Source organism: Dermochelys coriacea, chromosome 2 (genome assembly GCF_009764565.3).
Source record: "Dermochelys coriacea isolate rDerCor1 chromosome 2, rDerCor1.pri.v4, whole genome shotgun sequence".
Lineage (NCBI taxonomy): Eukaryota > Metazoa > Chordata > Testudines > Dermochelyidae > Dermochelys > Dermochelys coriacea.
The window spans coordinates 217,056,112-217,077,001 of NC_050069.1; positions in this window are offsets into that span (position 1 = coordinate 217,056,112).

Sequence of the window (20,890 nt, forward strand, 5' to 3'; positions counted from 1 at the left end):
AAGGCCAGTCAGAGTCATAGACCCCAAGGCACCCTCCATCTGAGTGCACAGAAAGAAGCCTGTGCCTGCAGGCACTAGCTTAGGGCCATACAAAGTCAGAATTCTGCAGGTACTATTCCCCTTTGTGGGGCTTCATGGGATCCCAGGTTTGGGGGAACTAAATAGTGGCTGATGATCTCGGCTCCCTCCCTGCTTCCAACCCACTGAGCACAGCAGTATAAATTGCTGAAGATACATTTTGCAGTACAATAAACATTTCCCCTTCCAAACACTGTGCCATCAAGAAAGATTTTTAGGGGCAGATGTAGGTTGGGAGAGTCCTAAAAGAAGCCAGGGTGTCCAGAGCTGGTAGGGACCCGAGGAACAACAGTCACGCAGCAGCACGGAGGGAATAGGCTTCTGCTTGAATTGTCCTTGCCTGTGGCAAATCCCCTGAGATCCATGGTTTGAAGAGTGGAACCACCACATACGAATTAAATAGAAACTCAAATTTCTCATTCCCTACACAATTTAGTCTCATATAGGGGGACATCATTCCGATACTGGCCAGTGTGCTGACCAGGGTTGTGTCATTGTTTGCTTGTGCCATCTGTCTGTATCCAGCTGTTGTCTCTTGTCTGATATTTAGATTGTAAACTCCTCTGGGCAGGGAATGTCTTTTTTGTTCTGTGTTTGTACAGAACCTAGCATAATGGGGTCCTAGTCCAAGACTGACTCCTCAGTGTGACGGCAGTACAAGTAAGTAATAAATAAGTTGACTTATCACTAATTTGAGCAATGTCCCTCATTTTGGCCATTATATTTACATTCTTTAAAGTTTAGGATCCCTCCATAGGCAGTTCCATTGATAGCACCTAGAACATATTTATCACATGCTTATGTATAATTAAATATGAATGATGGGTAGAGCGAAAACGTGGGTAGCAGACAGCACACACACATCTTCTATATATGTTTCTCATGTACACTTCTGCAGTCCTTCACATAGGCCACATTATCAGATGAGACCAAAGCCCCACTGACATTACACTCCATATGGAAATATGCTTATGATATGGATATGACATAACTGAGATGTACTTTATGCAAGATTTCTCATGTAAGATATCAGAGAAAAGTTATAGTTTAATGAATGTGATTATCCAATTTGTATGCATGTATCATTTTTGTATCTGAAACTGGGAATATTGACCATGTGTCTGTGTTCCAAATGTGCTACGTTGGATGAGGCCAATGTTAGTGGTTTATTGAAGAAATGCACACAAGCATAAGAATTATCCCAGGAACTATGTGCAATAGAAACCTCTCAGAGATAGCTCTATACAATGGGAACTGTTTGACCCAGGTCACAGCAAAAAATCTTTCCAGCAAGTTTTGGAGGGTGGAGAAGAGAGATATAATAGAGGGACAATGACAACATGAGTGGTCCTCACTCTCCCTCCAACAACACACCTGAAAACACGTGAGAAACAAAGAATGAACTGTGAAAAGTGGTGGTCCGAGGCTAAGATCTTTAGCCTGTGTAAGAAAACCTGGGAAAGCCAAGGCAACTTGTGCCTTAAGAATCTGCCAGCCTGTTTATCACTCAGGGTGAGAATTTGCTAATTTGTATCCTACCTATTTAGTGTGTCAAGCTTAGTTTGCGGCTTTTGTTTAATTTGCTTAGTAATCTGCTTTGTTCTGTTTGCTATCCCTTGAACCACTTAAAATCAGCCTTTTATAGTTAATAACATTTGTTTTGTTTATTATTAAACCCAGTTTATGCAATTTCTAACTGGGGGGGCAAGAAGTTGTGCATATCTGTCTTCACATTGAGGAAGACTGCAAATTTTATGAGCTTGCGCTGTACAGATATTTCTATACACTGCATGATATTATTATTTTGGGTGTGTCTCCAGAAAGGGGTGGGCACGTGAGTGCTGGGGGAGCCATCTCTCACAGAGCTGACTTCAGTCTGTGTCTGCAGTGAGGTGTGGCCCTACCTGTGTGTGTATGCAGCGATGGCCGGAGAGCCTAATTCAGCAAAGCAGGGAGAGGGTACCCCAGGCTGGTTGAACAGGAGAGGCTCAGTTAAACCCCAGTACATCAGGTGGCATCCCAGATGGGGAGGGGGGTCTAACCCATCACATCCACTCCTAACCCTTCAGGCCAGGACATGCTGTCCTTCTAGTAATGGTAGATGAGTCCTCCAAGAATTCCTCTCCCAGCTCTGAAGATTCCATCTGCAGCTTGGCTACAATAAATTATGAGCTCAACACCCCCCCCCCATGTTCCCTCAAGGTGGCTATGTGGATGTTAATGCTATCAGCAGGGACAATTAATTAAATAAAAGCTCCTGACTTAACTGGCATAAAATATGGAAAACGATCCTTAGTATTTGGCATGTTATCAGAGTAATTAATTAACAACTAAAACAGGATGGAAGGAGAAAGGAAATGATTCATTACAGTGGAACAATTTTTGTTGATACATCACATTTTAAGCTACTTTTTTTAAAATAGCCTGTCCATCCAAACATCTCCCAAACAATGAATTTATCTTCACAACAGTAGTGTGGTAGAGAAGTATTATCATCTCTGGAGGCAAGGACAGATTTAAATGCCATAGGTCACCGAAGAAGATGGTACAAAAGACAGGAAATGGAAAACAACCTTTGAGAGTTGCAGTCCAGTGCCTTAATTATACAGCCCTCCTTCTTCTTGAAGGCATCTTTATTAGGGCTGTCAAACGATTAAAAAAATTAATCACGATTAATTGCACTGTTAAACAATAATAGAAAACCATTAATTTAAATATTTTTGGATGTTTTCTACATTTTTAGATATATTAATTTCTATTACAGCACAGAATACATAACGTACAGTGCTCACTTTATATTTATTTTTGATTACAAATCTTTGTATTGTAAAAAATAAAAAATAGCATATTTCAATTCACCTAATACAAAGTACTGTAGTGCAATCTCTTTAAAATGAAAGTTGAACTTACACATGTAGAATTATGTACAAAAAACCCATGTTCAAAAATAAAACAATGTAAAACTTTAGAACCTACAAGTCCCCTCAGTCCTACTTCAGCGAATCACTCAGACAAACAAATTTGCAGGACATAATGCTGCCCACGTCTTGTTTACAATGTCACCTGAAAGTGAGCACAGAGCATGGCACTGTTGCAGCCAGTATCGCAAGATATTTACGTGCCAGATGAGCTAAAGATTCATATGTCCCTTCATGAATCAATCACCATTCCAGAAGACATACGTCCAGGCTGATGACTGGTTCAACTTGATAACAATCCAAAGCAGAGCGAACCGATGCATGTTCATTTTCACCATCATGAGTCAGATGCCACCAGCAGAAAGTTGATTTTCTTTTTTGGTAGTTCGGGTTCTGTAGTTTCCACGTTGGAATGTTGCTCTTTTAAGACATCTGAAAGCATGCTCCACACCTCACCCCTCCCAGATTTTGGAAGGCACTTCTGATTCTTAAACCTTGGATTGAGTGCTGTATCTATCCTTAGAAATCTCACATTGGTACTTTCTTTACGTTTTGTCTAATCTGCTGTGAAAGTGTTCTTAAAATGAACATGTGCTGGGTCATCATCCAGGACTGCATAACATGAAATATATGGCAGAATATGGGTAAAACAAAACAGGAGACATACAATTCTCCCCCAAGGAGTTCAGTCACAAATTTAATTAATACATTTTTTTTAACGTCATCAGCATGGAAGCATGGCCTCTGGAATGGTGGCAGAAGCATGAAGGACCATATGAATGTTTAGCTTATCTGGTACATAAATACCTTGCAATGCCAGCTACAAAAGTGCCATGCAAACGCCTGTTCTCACTTTCAGGTGACATTGTAAATAAGAAGTAGTCAGCAGTAAATGTAAACAAACTTTTTTGTTTTAGCAATTGGCTGAACAAGAAGTAGGATTGCATGGACTTGTAGGCTCTAAAGTTTTACATTGTTTTGTTTTTGAGTGCAGTTATGTAACAAAAAAGATCTACATTTGTAAGTTACACTTTCACAATAAAGAGATTGCATTACAGTACTCATATGAGGTGAATTGAAAAATACTATTTCTTTTATCATTTTTACAGTGCAAATATTTGTCATAAAAATAATAATATAAAGTGAGCTCTGTACACTTTGTATTCTGTGTTGTAATAGAAATCAATATATTTTAAAATGTAGAAAAACATCCAAAAATATTTAACAAATTTCAATTGGTATTTTATTGTTTAACAGTGTGATTAATCACGATTACTTTTTTTAATCACAGTTAATTTTTTTGAGTTAATCATGAGTTATCTGCGATTAATTGACAGCCCTGATCTTTATTCATTAAAATTAGAAAGTGTTTGAGGAAATGATATACAGTGGACAAATTCTAAGCCAAGAGGGTATCATAAGTGACAACTCTAATAGGGTTCTATTTTGTAGCCCAGATGCAGGGAAAAACTCCTTTACCGTGTTTTAGCACCTTTAGTTGTTCAGCTCTCCCACACTGGCCTGTTGCTCGCTATCTTGTAGCATTTTTTTTTAAATTAAGGGAAGAAGGATGAGCATCCCCTTGCTTGCAATCTTGTATTGTGGTCATTACGCACTTCAGATTGTTCTTATCCTGAAATCAGTGTTTAGCTTTCATACACTTACCTAGTCAAATACTTTGGAAAGGTTTGATAGGTACACCCAAAGATTAAGGTACACAGAACTGTTTACATATCTGAAAATCTTTCCTGGTAGAACAACTTCTCCCTCCGTCTGTCATAGACATGTCTACCCAGGGCTTACATTAAGCTGGAGCTGTCTAGCGCAGAGCTCCAGTAAATGTATTCAAACCCGTGGGAGCCCAGGCGCCTCCCGCGGGGCTGAAGCCCCAAGCCCTGGGGCTCTGGAAAATGTTCAAAGAGAATTTAAGCCCTAGGTCTAATTATTAGCCAAGACTCTACCTCTCACAATGCTGCCCTTTTTTCTCCTTTTATCTGAGGGAGCCAATTAACTGATTCTATAAACTAACTGATATTAGTTTCATCTCACTCAGGCTTTGTCCCAAAACCAGACAGGTATGGACATCAGGCAGTGTCTCATTCCAATACTGTGAACATAGTCATTAGCCATTTGTTCAATTCAATGACTTTCAATACACGTCTTTGGAATTAAGTCTGGGCACATCATCTAGGCAAACTCTGGAGCTGGTTTTACATTTCCAAGGTGACATAGCAGTACAATATCTTTATTTAGCATGGAATTTGCATAAGCTTGCAGTGGACCAGGTTCTCCATGCCATGTAAGCTCCATAGTGCCTCTTTTTGCATTTGAAAAGACAATTACAGTATAAGTTATAATGTTTGCACTTGCAAAAGAGTTATATGGACCTTGATCCTATTCTTTTTTCAGATCCTAAGATCTTTATTCAGGTAAAACCCTCCTGAGTTCAATAGGAGCCTTATCTAAACAAATACTGCAGAATTTGGGACCTGAACTTTTAAACCGTAGTAAATGGAGTTTAGTTTTGGACCAAGATTTGGGTTCTTGGTTCTTACTATATTTCAAATAATACACGATGGTCCCCAAATAAGTTCCCTAGGTCCCACTAGTTTCTTGTTTAATCTCACAGTTGTCATATTTAGGCATGATTCCCCAATGGTATTTGCATTTGTGTCTAATGAAATACTGTGGTTAGGACTAAAAGAGGGAAGATGCTGAATAAACTGTGATGGAGACACCCCAAAATAGAGGGAGAGGCACTTACAGCGCAACCTATATATATATAATGCAATATACATGTAACAAAGTTTGCTCTGAAATAAATACGTTTATTGGACTGATACAATGCTCAAAAACTTCCATTGACTTCAATGGGCATTGAATCGGGCCCTATTTTCTTATCATAACTTTACAGTGGAAGTATTAAGATGGAGCAATACAGGGGCTTGGTTCAATGGAAATGATGGCCAGCCTATATACACTGTTGATCAGTTTCCATCTCTGTCTGTTTCTGCAAATAAAATGTGTCTTTCATGCTTTTACACGGTGTAGAACTCAAAAATATTTTGTAATGAAGGCAGACATCCATGTCATTAATTCTATGGTATCCCTCCCCACTCTCTGAAGCATAAGAGGTTTATAGGAGTGCTTAGTTACTCCAGAAATCTGGATGATGGATCATTCCCAGATGCTATATCAAATAATTTATTGATAGCTGATTATCTTGGCTTAGTTACTTTATACAAAGTTAGCAAACTAATTGTTTTTAAATGCAATAAATTAACAAAAATGTAGTTATGCACTTACTGCCTGAGTAATTTTGATTAATGTGTCAATTAGAACTATCTGCTATGATGTAAATCACCTTTACACAAGTATTTATTCTGAATCGCTATTTAACAATAATGATTGTGAAATGCTTTATTAATCCTATATTAAATATTTATCAGACATTTGATTAAATGTTTGCACACACGCACACACACACACACACACACACTCTCTCTCTCTCTCTCTCTCTCTCTCTCATTGATATTTTCACTGATCTTGAGTGAAATTATTTAATTCATGTTTTCCCTTAGTCTTAAGCATGCTTAGTGATAACTTTCAAATAATACAAGAGAAAACAACGCGGAGAACAAATGAAGGGGAGACGTATTCATTATAAGTACAACTACAAATCCCAGTCTCTTGCAAATCTGAAACATTTAAAAGCTTTGTGCAAACATGATGACTATCCAGGACATTCTTACAGCTCCACTCCAAACAGACAACCCACCTCTCCCCACCCCATGATTTAGCATCATCCTTTTAATTTAAGATGTCTTTTGGGGGTGTTGTAACTTGCAACTGTCTCCTTTCCCCCAGTATCTTCATGGGAAGCCGTAGATCAGGCCTATTTCTTCACGGTATAGGATTTACTATGCCAGAAGTATATGTTAGAGCAGGAGTACCCTAACTCTTCCCAGGGCCAAAGCAAGCACAGACCAACATTCAAGAACAGAAGGCCTTAATCAGCTCCCTGTCATACATCCCCAGCACCAGTTGGAGCTTGGCTGCAGGATAGAATGTGGCCCAGTAACATGGAGTCAAACCTGGAGAAATGCCGAGCACCTCAACACAATGGGAGTTATGGGTACTCAGCACTTCTCAGGTGGCCCATAAAGTTTTAGTAAAATATAGACAAATATAAATGAATGCCTAAGAGTGGAACATGTCAAAGATATCACATTGTTTAAACAACTGAAACAAAAGTGTTGAGGACACACCTCTGTCAATACAGTAAACATGTAGAATGAAGCATGAGAGTTTAAAAGAAATAAGAGGGCTAAGATTAGATTGTAAAAACTGTGACAGACGTTCATTCCAAATAGACATGAATATTTATGAAGAACTCCCCAAGAGAATTGGTACTAAGGTTTTTAACTGTGTATCTTATCGTTTAAGTGGGAAAATGCATAACCCATAAAACATTAAAGATACATTTTACTGTCTCTCTGGGAATGGTGCAAATAGTTTACAAGTCTTTTTGAAAGCATTTGGACTAATTTTGCTAACCCAAAGAACTATTTCTTCATACATTTAGACAGGAGAAACTCTGGAAATACATTAAAAAGCAACAAGCCATTTCTGATACTTTTCATAGCACCAAGGAAGAATTAGATCTAGAGCTCCAGATAAACAACTAAAAATGCTTTCAACTTTCTTTTTAAAGAACTGCACAGGAAATGATCCTATTTACATTCATTTACCTTTCTGTTTGCTTTTAACTAAAATAGCGTTGACATGAAGTAAGAGGAACGCATGAGGTTTAAAAACGAAACTTCTTTTCAATGTGTATTAAGACCCAAGTAAATTAATTTGGAATTTATGTGAAAAAATACTTTGCTCTTAACATAATATTTTTCAGATCTCAGAGCACGTTAAAAAGGTAGATAATTATTCTCCTCTTCCTCCTCCTTATTTTACTTATAGAGAACTGCTATTGTCGCCATGGAAACTATCATGCAAAATTTCAAGTGCATAGACTTGTAAAATCAAGATGTTTTAAGCTAGGCATGAACTGAGCCAACTAATCTATGAAACACTGTTGGGAATTGGGGTGCTCAAAGTAAGAAACAAACAAATGGAGGGCTTAAACATGAGAAGTGGACCTGCAGAAATTTGTGTATGAAATTTCACAGACTTTTTGTCTTTAAAAATATAAAGAAGTTTGACCAGCCTTATCAAAAAATTAAGTGTTGGCTTAACACTTTTGAAAAATGTACCTTAAAGTCCCTATGCAAAAATGTGTGTTTCTGCTTTATTCCAGAACATTCTGGGCAGGGATTCAAGTGAAATCTCATCCCCACTGAAATCAGAGTTTTGCTGTTAACTTCAATGGGGCCAAGATTTCACCCAGTATGTCTGCTTCTCTGGTTACATCTCTTATTACTTTCAAAACATAGTTTTTGTTTTTCAGAGAGTAAGTGAGTCCATCTGGTAATGAATGCTTAAGCACTAGGGGTAATATTATCAAAAAGATGTGGCTTAGGGGCCTAAATTTCATTTTCAAAATTGCCTACATCACACATAGGATTTTCAATTAAACTTAGGCACTTTTGAAAGTGTCACCTCCTGTGGGTTCAATTGCATCTCCAGGATCTGCAAGCAGAGAGGAACCCCCAAGAATGGATCTCCGCCTGCATGTGTGGAAATGGGATGCGAGTGGTGGTGGAAAGGGAGACAGGTAGGAGGGACTTCTGTTGAAGCATTCCATCTATCCAGAAGGCTCTTTGCAGGTCTCAGTATCCACACAACCAGAGGGCATGACCATAGAGGACCTGAACAGTTTAGATGTGGATTGAGTAACACAATTCTCAGAGCCATACAATCCCCTTGTGTACTACCCTTGTGTGGCCCCTCCTTCACTTTTAGGAAGCACACTTTGAACAAAATCCAGTGGAGTTGGGGTGGGGTGGGTGGTCAGAGAATCTAACCCAAGTGCAGAGAGTCAGGAGAACCTTCTGGTGTTTGCTTCCCTGAAGATCACTCTGGGTTTGCCTGAAACAGGCAATCTGGCCCCATATAATTAAATCCACCCCATGAAGAGATCTGGGCATCTTAAATAACCTGTTTCAATTAATCTCATCTCTTTACCTCTTTTGTTTAGTCAGAATCAATGGTTGCTCGGTTTAACAATACGATTGTGTATTTTAATTAGATTCAGAGAGCTAACCTGCCACAGAAAGGTTTGGTACAGGTGAAATCCGTTTGGGGGCTGAGAGGGTTACTTATGACTCATTTGTTGCTGCATTGTTACATTCTGATCATTGCTTACATTGTCCTTTTATTTGCAGCTCAAAAATATGATAGGTACAAATAAATAAATACTTTAAACCTTTTGGGCTAAGTCCTGCTCTCAGTTTAAGCAATATAACCTCACTGAAGTCATTACCCACCTGTGCAACCCCACTGACACACTACTTGAAACTAAGCAATGTAGCAGGTGCAAAATTACACGAACGTGCAGGCAGCTGGTGATTCCCAAGCTGTGAGTTTGATAGTTTCTTGTTGCTGTTGAATTCTTATGAGCACTTCAGCAAACTGCATGCAGCTATCTTTCTGTTTGTTGAACACATGCTCTGTGATTCTGAATCTGAATGCAGGAGAAATCAATACCAGTCTGTTAGAGCTTGTATCAAAAATTAGCTTGCTTAGGAACTGTCATAAAAATAATGTTTATCTTCTTAGGCAAAAGCTAGCCATTGAAAACACATTACATTTCTCATGCATAGTATTACTCTTTTCATGTAAGTGCTGCAGGTACAGCCAGTGACACATTTAAACACTTTGGAATCCAGAGACTCATTTGGATCTGTATTCTCATCCAGTTAATAGAGATAATGAATGGGATTTGCTACAGCAGCCTCACAAACACTGACCTTAGGAAAGTTCACAAGCAATTAATAATGTGCCCTCAACTGCCTCTACTATACTGTCCCCAGGAGAAAACTGAAGTCTTGTGGCAGTTAGTTCAATCTATGACACATTCAGTTGAGGAAAAGCTGAGGCCAGAGCTAATCTACTTACTCTCTGTTCTTTGTTGTCTGTATTCCCAAGAGGTGCAGTAATCTGCAAGAGGATGGCTCAGTGGGCTTTATATGATACACTCATTAAGCATGAGAAGTATGCAATAGTAGTAAATTGATGCTATGAAATCGCACACGTATATTGTACAAACATACATATTCACACTGGATAATTTTATCATTGATCATCTATTATTGCAAAAGCAATGAAAAAAAAAATCTACCTTAAGCATTTGAATGGCTATTTCGTAACATCAAAACAAATTATGGGGAAGGTAGAAATCAAATCAGTTGGTTACCCTCTCAGTATGGATAAAAAATCGCTTGAGTGAAACATTAAGGTTACAAATGTAAATGCTTAGAAATCAAGACAAAAGTAAAAATTTTTACAGTCACGTTAACTGGACTACATTACATATTCCATGTTGTTCATTGTTGGAAGGAAGAATCCTCATGTAGAAAGAAATATCTGCTTCCAACTCTCTCTAACTTCCCTGTGCACTGCCATGTTTGGAGGCCACCCAGAACTGGACTCAATAGAGGGGCTGTGTAAATTACCTGCACAGCCCTCCCCGCCCCTTCAAATCTCCCCTTTCCTGCTACAGGGACAGTGGGGTCTGGATTTGGGGTACAGTGAAATTTCCTGACAGCTCTGATCACAGAATCTATTTTTAAATCTGTGGAGGTAACTCCAAATGTCAGAGAAATATGAATGGCATCTGAAATAGTTAATGCCCATCAACTAGCTCGCAACCCTATGAAGGTTTCTCACTCAGACCGTTCTGTGATGGATTCCAAGGGGACATTTTCGTTCAAGACTATTCCAGTTCTCAGAGATGCAAAGCTTCTCATTTGTCTATTTTGGGAGCTTCTCAAGGTTATGAGAGAAGAACAGGTTTCAGTCTATAGATGTTGGCAGATAATGCTTATGGGCAGTGTGCTGAGCAAAGTAAGGTGCGGGACATAAAACCTATGACTGTACCATGTATGGTGTGGCACATACGTGAAAGAAGAATTTCTGCTTTAGCAAATACTGAGAGTTATTTATTTGGATTTGAATGTAACAGAAATGAACATCTACGCAGGGTCCTCAACTTTCTTGATACTTACTGAAAACACAATACAAAAATAATGAATAGCCAAAACAGAGGCTCAGTAGTTTTCCTCCCATCATTACATAACAGCATACACAATACAAATCAGACCCTCCTCATCCCCATATCCCTTAAAATGCCTATTCAAACCGATGGGCTTAGCAGCATGCCTGAAAGGACTATTTTAGACAAACAGGTGAGTAAGGGAGTTATAAAGCCAAGGGGCCCTCATGGAGTATGTCACACTGGCAGCTCCCTCTCATATCAAGAAGGTTCCAGTCCAGACACTTCAACTGATCAACAGCAGCAACATGGCACATATAGGAAGGTCCGAGACCATTTAGGGCTCTCTAGATCAAAGCCAACAGATCAAATTCCACCAGGACATGGAAGAGAAGATAAAGGTAAGGCACAAAAAGAACATGTGCTTCTTCAAAATGTCTGATAAGAATTTATCCAACAGGTTCAGAACAAAAGTAACTGGTGGATTATTTTGGCGGGTGAGGAGGCTGTAGGTAGATGAAGGGAGGAGAGGGGAGAAGACTAAATGGGAAGAAAGTGTGGTGCTGAAGAAAAAAACAGAAGGGAAAAGGAAGGAAAGGGAGAGGAGACTGAAATTGATGGGGAAAGGAGGGTACAGAAGGAACTGAAGCAGGGCCATGTGAAGGAAGGCTCAAATGGAAAAGGGCCCAGAGAGCCCCCCCACCCCCGGCTTTTATTTTTCAGTAGCATTGGGGGGGTCTCTACGATTTCAGGGGTCTATGTGGGGCTGGGGTGCAGTGAGATTCAGAGGGTGAGGGTGTCTAGGATTTGGAGGGTCTCTTTGGGGATACAGGTCTGGTAGTACAGTGAGAGTCAGTGCAGTTGGGGTCTCTGTGGCTGGTGGTGCAGTTAGATTCAGTGTGGTGTGGAGTCTGTGGGTTTGGGGGTACAGAGACATTGGGTAGAGTACAGGGATCTCTTTGGGGCTCGGGTGGGTGTGGTGATAGCATGGATGGGGCCCATGCCAGGACTGCGTCCTCTGCACTCCTGGTCCACCCCACCTCTTTTCTAGCCCGGCAAAGAGCCTGTCCCTACAATGTGCTGAACAGCCAATGGGGGAAGGTCCAAGGTCCCTGTAGCTTCTCCCAGCCCCACCTCAGCTTTTAGGCTGTGATGGCTGCCCCCATAGCCACTAGCTCTGCTGCTCGCTGGGGCTTACCTCAGTCCCCACTCCAGGATCCACTCCACTCCCACCCCTCCATGGACTCAGGCACCATCCGCTGATGGATGGGCCCATGAGTGGATAAAAGAGGATGGGCCTAGAGAGTTTTATGAGGCAGCATCTCTGGGAGAAGGTCTTCATGGACCTTAGCATCCCCACTTGGTCTTCAAAAAAAATTAGGAGTGGGGTTTGCAGCCCCCACATCAAGTAGCACCTTCTAGATATAGTTTTGTGTTTCGCCTGATTTCTCTGAGAGTTTCACAGAGATATTAGTTTGACCAGCTATCGCACTCAGTCCAAACCTAGCAATTCATTTGCAAAAAGGTGGGTGAATTTTTACAGTAAATTGTCATTTCCCCCATAAATATCTACAAGCATAAGGATGGTGTTCAACAGCACAAGCTGTAGCAGGCCCATGAAAAAAGATCATAAAATTGTGCGTGACCTACAAAGTTTCTTTAAATGAGTGAAATCTGACCATGATCCTGACCATGTTCCATGGAGGGCTTCGCTTCTTGCACTTCTGAGCCTTGCTTGGCTAGTGAGGTTGTTGATTTGGGTTTGTCAAGCTTATTGGGTACTGGAGTCTCTGATTGCCACACAGAGCTTGGTGAATTGTTGTCCAGGAGTCTCTGGTTCCAGGACAGAAAGTCCTGTTGATTGCTAATGTTATTATTATGGAACTGGATGCTGAAAGCAGTTTGATTATTGAAAGTGTGGGGCAGAATTTTAACTTTGACAAGGCAGGTCCAGCTACTGGCCACATGTGATGAATTTTTTGTTTTGTTTTGTTTTTTGGTAGAAAATTGTCCCATTGTTAATTTAGAACATGATTTTTTTTTTTGCCTAGAGAATGCAAAGAAAGGCAAGTATTAAAATCATGGTTCTTTGTCAAAACTCCTAATGGAGAGTTAGGTCAAAAATATTGGTTGATATACAGTTCACCTCTTTCCTCTGTTTCACTTGCTTGATTTTGTAGCCAAATTCCTCATCTTCCTTTTGTGAACTGTAAAACTGGGTTCACAATCTTTTTCCATTTTAGCTCGTGAGTATGCCAAAATGAATGTTCTATTTTTTTTGAATTGTTTAAAGATTGTATATGCTGATTTTGCTTCTACAAGTCATTGGGCTGTTTTGAAAAAGCATTCCAGCAATATATGAAAATGCCATAGGATGACTACATCAGCCATACAACCTCAAAATTAGGTTGAGGGTGTTTTAGATGAGATCAAGACTTCACATAATTTAAGTCAGAAGCTGACAGCTTGCAAACAAACATTTCAGAGTTTTTGTTTTTCATTTTGGCGAGAACTGGTATACTGCCTTACCAAAAATAACAGTGTGAGCAAAAAACTGCAGAGTCCAGATCTTGACCTTGCAACTGATCTTCAATCAAATGGCTCACTGTTTATTTGGTGGCCTTCAAAATAATTTATTGGAACCTCTTCTGTGGTTGTTGCATGTAAGGAAGACTAAACCCCACACACTCACTTCATAGACTAAAATGTTAGGAATATATATGCATTTCAAATTTTAAAAAGAAGGAAAGTAATGCCAGGCAAACTTGCAAAGGTGAAAGTTTTTGAATGAAACTCCAACACCATTTTAGACACAATATTACCACAATTAGATGATAAGATGAATAAGTTTGATGGAGTTGGAGTAGGGTTTGCTATTTTGATGGGTGTGACAGTGAGAAGTCTCAGCAGTGAAAACCCAAAGAAGAGTGCTCGAAATTTATCAAGCAACTACTTTGAGGATTTAAACTCAGAGTTTTGAGGATGAGATTGAGTTTTCACCAGTTTTTGCAAGCAAATCTTTGAGGGTTATTTGGAAACAAAGGTGCCCATTGATTGCCTTAGCTACACTCACAAAAGGTCTTTAAATGTGAGTTTCCCTAACACAGAAATGGCACTGAGTAGTTTTTGCTGTCTTTCAGCAACTATGGCCACTAATGAAAAGAGTTTCCACAAGCTAAAATTAATCAAGACCTACTTAAAAATGTCCATTGTGCGGGAAAGGTTAAGCAAACTTTCAGTTATTTCTATACAGAACTCAAAAACAAAGGAGGATAGATTGGGATGGGCTATTTAATGAGATTGCTTCAGGGAAGGCTAGGAAGAGCTTTGTAAAAATACTTAGCAGTGAGTGTGTGGGGTTTTTTGAGGGGCGGGGAGTGTAGCCAAGAGATGAATGGAGAGGGATTTGAGTCTTTGAACCAGGCCCGGAACATGCTTAGGCATGGCACTGAGTTTAAGGTGGATGTAGCAAGAGAGAGGACATTGGTGAGTGTGTATGTGTGAGACTGGGAAGTAGGAGGGAATTGAAGGGCATTGAGTATAGAAAGTATATATGGGAGCAATGGATCAGTGTCTTTGTCGCACCACTCACCAGTACCTGACAGCAGTCAGGGAAGTTAATAATCCAACCAGTAAGCTGAAGCCATGAGCATCAATTCAACGAATCCCGGCACTGTCGTCCCCGACAACCCCAACGTGCAGCCCCAACTTTTATGTCGTTGATCCAGCTATACGCGTGTTACAACTTAATGTGTAGGGTTTGTCGGTTGCCAGGCATGATTTACTTGGCGTTCTTGCTCATCGACATACTATTTACATCATTTGCTTGCAAGAGACACACGTGGCAAATGCTGAAGCTGGGCGTTACAGTATTGGCAGCTTCAACCTGTTGTACCATGAGGCACGCCCAAAGAACAGCCGAGCCACATTCATATTAGAATATAGATATTCAGGCCTGCCTGTAAAGGCCTATCCTTTAAGAACTTAGGTGTATTTTTATCACTTAGCTAGAGGTATAAAACAAAGAATCAAAATCACAAGTCTGCCTGTGTATGGGCCTTCTCTCACTAGGACAGTCTGAGGCCTTGTTCTTAGGCTATGGGCTTTGGCTAAACAGCAGGAGAAACCATAAGCTGGGAGGCAACTGGTCACATCCTCACATTCCAAACCAATCATATTGAAATAAAATGGTATTGGGCTGTTAGGAAGACGATCCTGTCCTGATAGTGCCCATCACCACCAAATAAAGAAACAGATCTTAAGATAGTTAAAGAAAACTTAGTCTGATAGCATCCTTTCTGGCAAGAAATCACTTCTCAATGGTTGTGAAACCCTCATTTCTGCATTGTTTTATCTTTATGGCCCCCACTTTTCTATTGTTAATCTGTCTGGTTCTCTAATTGTTTCTGTCTGCTATATAATTAATTTTGCTAAGTGTAATTAATTAGGGTAGTGGGATATAATTGGTTAGAGAATTATGTTACAATATATTAGGATTGGTTTGTTAAATTTCAGTAAAATATTTGCTTAAAAGTATAGCTGAGAATATTACTATATAAACGGGTCAAATAGGAAGTGGGTGGAAAAATTGGAATCATGCTTGCTGGAAATTAGCCCCAATAAACATCAATTTGTCTGCACTTCGGACTTCGGATCTTTTGCTGCTTGCTGTCTGTGTGACAAGAACCAGGGAAGTGGGAGGGTGAAGGGAAAGCCCTCTAACAATACGTTCAGTCCGATATTGCAGATGCCACTCAGCTGATGTCTACTGAATTCTGTGACACCATCCAGGTTGGCAGTTTCTGGCTGGCAAATGTCTACAAGCCTCCAAGCGTAAGCTGGAGCCAACAGGTTCCATCAAGCCTGCCACACCCAGCTGTCTACATTGGAGACTTCAATAGCCATCACACAGACTGGCAGTATAAGGAGGTTAACACAGATGCTGAACAACTTGCAGACTGGGCATCTCAAAATGACCTCGCCCTTATCCATGATACTAAGCAGCGAGGCACATTTCATTCTTCCAGATGGGATTGTGACTCTTCTCCTGACTTGTGCTGGGTCAGTTCAGTTCATGGCCATCCTCAGCCAGCAACACGCCAAGTCTTTGATAACTTTCCACACAGCCAACACAGACTATCGCTGATCCATATCGGGCTAAAGCTCACAGTTGTCAAGAGTTCCAAAAAGTAGCAGTGGAACTTCTGAAAGGCCAACTGTGAAAAATACTGGGAAGCACTGGAGAAGTGTGTGGTGCTATCTATAAAGCAGCCTGCAGAGCCATCCCACACAGTTTCCACCCGGTCTACATTCCCTGTCTCAATGAGGAGAGCACCTTGCTTGAGCAGTATGAGCCATCTGGTAACCCAGATATCACTCACCATCTGATCAAATCATTGGATGCTGCTCACCGAGCCAGATGGGAGGAGATGACAGAGAATGAGCATTACCCACTCCAGCTGCTTGGAGCAGCGCAGCAGCCACCTGCACTCTGCCGACTCTCAGTGACACACAGCCTGGTAGCTGGCCACCTAATTAAAGTGGCCAGAGCACCTCTGGAGAAACAGGTGTGAAGACAAGTGAGGAACAAATGGCGTATGTTTAAACGTGCACACCAGATCAGAAGCTACCCAGAACCATTCACTGTAACAGAGCTGGAACAGACACTGGGTAGCATCAAGTGTGGAACAGGTGCAGGCTATGACAACATATCACAGGTCCTGCTACCTTGGGTCACAGGTGTCATTGAACTGTTCCTCCATGATAGGCAATTCATAGTTAGGGTGACCAGATATCCTGATTTTATAGGGACAGTCCCGATTTTTGGGTCTTTTTCTTATATAGGCTCCTATTACCCCTCACCCCCTGTCCCGAATTTTTCACATTTGCTGTCTGGTCACCTATTCATAGTCCATATGAGGGAGAAGATGAGTGCTTGGAGACAACAGAGCAATGGGTTACCCCAGGGCTCTGTGCTTTCTCCAACCCTGTCCAACCTTTACATCAATGACTTGCCAACAACAGAGTCATGAAAGTTCATTTACACATTCATCTATTGTGGTGCCCAGGCCTGGACGTTTCACGAGCTTAATGCCACCTTCAACTGGTACATGACAAAGATAGCTGACTACTAGAAGACTTGGTGCCTCCAGCCAAGCGTCATAAAAACAATCTCCAGTTTGTTCCATCTTCATCACGCGAGCCCAACCCGAGAACTGAATGTTTATCTGAATGGTCAGAAGGTGAAGCATGAAGTAGAACCTGTTTATCTAGTTGTGACCCTAGACTGCACACAGAGTTGTCATGCTCACATGAAGAAGACAGAAGCTAAAGTTAAGACACAATCTTCTTAGCAAACTGGCAGGTTCGTCATGGGATGCCCGTGCTCCAACTCTGCGGAAGTCAGCTCTTGTCACCACGTATTTGATGGCAGAGTACTGCACACCAGTATGGAGCTGATTGTCACACACCAAACAGGTGGATACGCAGTTACCCCATACCGCCATGTGCATCATCTCCGGAACCCTGAGTCCAATTCCACTCCTTTGGCTTCCAGTTCTGAGCAATATTGCTCCTTCTCATATCTGATGAGAGGTTGCCACTGGCAAGTTACTGGAGAAAGCACACGCAAACCCAAGCCTGCCATTGCACAATGACCTTTTTAAACCACCAGCTGCACGTTTGTTGCCACGTCATCCATTATAGTCTCACCTGCCACATCAGAATGTTAGGGCAGAAACACTTTGGTAAGAGGAATGGATATCTGTTATAATCCCAAACCAGTCCCTCATGACCGACTCCACAGTCTGCCTGCCTGGTTTTGACCTGCCCTGTTGCCAATGGTCCCATTTGAACAGGTTTCGGACCGGGCAAGGTCTCTGTACAGCTAACCAGTATTACTAGGGCTTTCGTGGCACCACTTTGTGCAGTGGTGGTGTAACACAGACAATGATGCACATTGTAGATGAATGCCTGCTGAGCAGTGGCCTAGAAGAACTGTATTACGCCACTGAAGATGCCATCGCTTGGCTAGATGACTATGCACACACTAAATAGAATCATAGAATATCAGGGTTGGAAGGGACCTCAGGAGGTCACCTAGTCCAACCCCCTGCTCAAAGCAGGACCAATCCCCAACCAAATTATCCCAGCCAGGGCTTTGTCAAGCCTGACCTTTAAAACCTCAAAGGAAGGAGATTCCACCACCTCCCTAGGTAACGTATTCCAGTGCTTCACCACCCTCCTGGTGAAAATGTTTTTCCTAATATCCAGCCTAAACCTTTCCCACTGCAACTTGAGACCATTACTCCTTGTTCTGTCATCTGCTACCACTGAGAACAGTCTAGATCCATCCTCTTTGGGATCCCCTTTCAGGTAGTTGAAAGCAGCTATCAAATCCCCCCTCTTCTGCAGACTAAACAATCCCAGTTCCCTCAGCCTCTCCTCATAAGTCATGTGTTCCAGTCCCCTAATCATTTTTGTTGCCCTTCGCTGGACACTTTCCAATTTTTCCACATCCTTCTTTTAGTGTGGGGTCCGAAACTGGACACAATACTCCAGAGGAGGCCTCACTAATGTTGAATAGAGGGGAACAATCACGTCCCTTGATCTGCTGGCAATCCCCCTACTTATACAGCTCAAAATGCCGTTAGCTTTGTTGGCAACAAGGGCACACTGTTGACTCATATCCAGCTTCTCGTACACTGTAAACTCTAAGTCCTTTTCTGCAGAACTGCTGCCTAGCCATTCGGTCCCTAGTCTGTAGTGATGCATGGGATTCTTCCATCCTAGGTGCAGGACTCTGAACTTGTCTTTGTTGAATCTCATCAGATTTCTTTTGGCCCAATCCTCTAATTTGTTTAGGTCCCTCTGTATCCTGTCCCTACCCTCCAGCGTATCTACCGCTCCTCCCAGTTTAGTGTCATCTGCAAACTTGCTGAGGGTGCAATCTACACCATCCTCCAGATCATTAATGAAGATATTGAACAAAACCGGCCTGAGGACTGACCCTTGGGGCACTCTGCTTGATACCGGCTGCCAACTAGACATGGAGCCATAGATCACTACCCATTGAGCCCAACAATCTAGCCAGCTTTCTATTCACCTTTTAGTCCATTCTTCCAATTCATACTTCTTTAACTTGCTGGCAAGAATACTGTGGGAGACCGTATCAAAGGCTTTGATAAAGTCCAGATATATCATGTCCACTGCTTTCCCCATATCCACAGAGCCAGTTATCTCATCATAGAAGGCAATCAGGTGGGTCAGGCATAACTTGCCCTTGTGAATCCATGTTGACTGTTCCTGATCACCTTCCTCTCCTCCAAGTGCTTCAGAATGGTTTCCTTGAGGACCTGCTCCATGATTTTTCCAGGGATTGAGGTGAGGCTGACTGGCCTGTAGTTCCCCAGATCCTCCTCCTCCCCATTTTTAAAGATTGGCACTACATTAGCCTTTTTCCAGTCATCCAGGACCTCCCCTGATCACCATGAGTTTTCAAAGATAATGGCCAATAACTCTGCAATCACATCTGCCAACTCCTTCACATCCCTCACATCTGCCAGCACTCTCAGATGCAGTGCATCCGGCCCCATGGACTTGTGCTCGTCTAGCTTTTCTAAATAGTCCCCAACCACTTCTTTCTCCACAGATGGCTAGTCACCTCCTGCCCATGCTGTGCTGCCCAGTGCAGTAGTCTGGGAGCTGGCCTTGTTTGTGAAGACAGAGGCAAAAAAAGCATTGAGTACATTAGCTTTTTTCACATCTTCTGTCACTAGGTTGCCTCCCTCATTCAGCAAATGGCCCACACTTTCCTTGACTTTCTTCTTGTTGCCTGAAGAAACCCTTCTTGTTAGTCTTAACATCTCTTGCTAGCTGCAACTAGTGTGATTTGGCCTTCCTGATTTCACTCCTGCATGCCTGAGCAATATATTTATACTCCTCCATAGTCATTTGTCCAATCTGCCACTTCTTGTAAGCTTAGATAGTATAGAAAGTAGGAGAATAACTTAAATGAATCTGGGTGAAGAGTTCAGGAGATACTAGATATTTACCGACTGGGAAATTGCAGACCAGTCAGTTTAACTTCAGTACCTGGTAAGGTAACAGAGCAAATAATTAAGCAATCAATTTGCAAACACCTAGAAGATTATAAGGGCCATGTGTCAGCACGGATTTGTCAAGAACAAATCATGTCAAACCAACCTAATAGCCTTCTTTGACAGGGTAACAAGGCTTGTGGATAGGGGGAAGCAATAGATGTGATATATCTTTAGTAAGGCTTTTGATACTGTCTGGCATGACCTTCTCATAAATCAACTAGGGAAATACAACCCATATGAGCTACTATAAGGGAGGGAGGTGTATAACTGGTTGGAAAACTGTTCCCAAAGAGTAGTTTCACTGGTTCATGGTCAAGCTGGAAGGGCATATAGAGTGAGGTACTGCAGGGATCAGTTCTGTGTCCAGTTCTGTTCAATATCTTCATCAATGATTTAGATAATGACATAGAGAGTACACTTATAAAGTTTATGGACAATACCAAGCTATCAGGGGTTGCAAGTGCTTTGGAGGATAGGATTAAAATTCAAAAGGATCTGGACAAACTGGAGAAATGGTCTGAAGAAAATAGGATGAAATTCAATCAGGACAAATGCAAATAACTCCATTTAGGAAAGAACGATCAGTTGCACATATACAAAATGGGAAATGACGGCCTAGGAAGGAG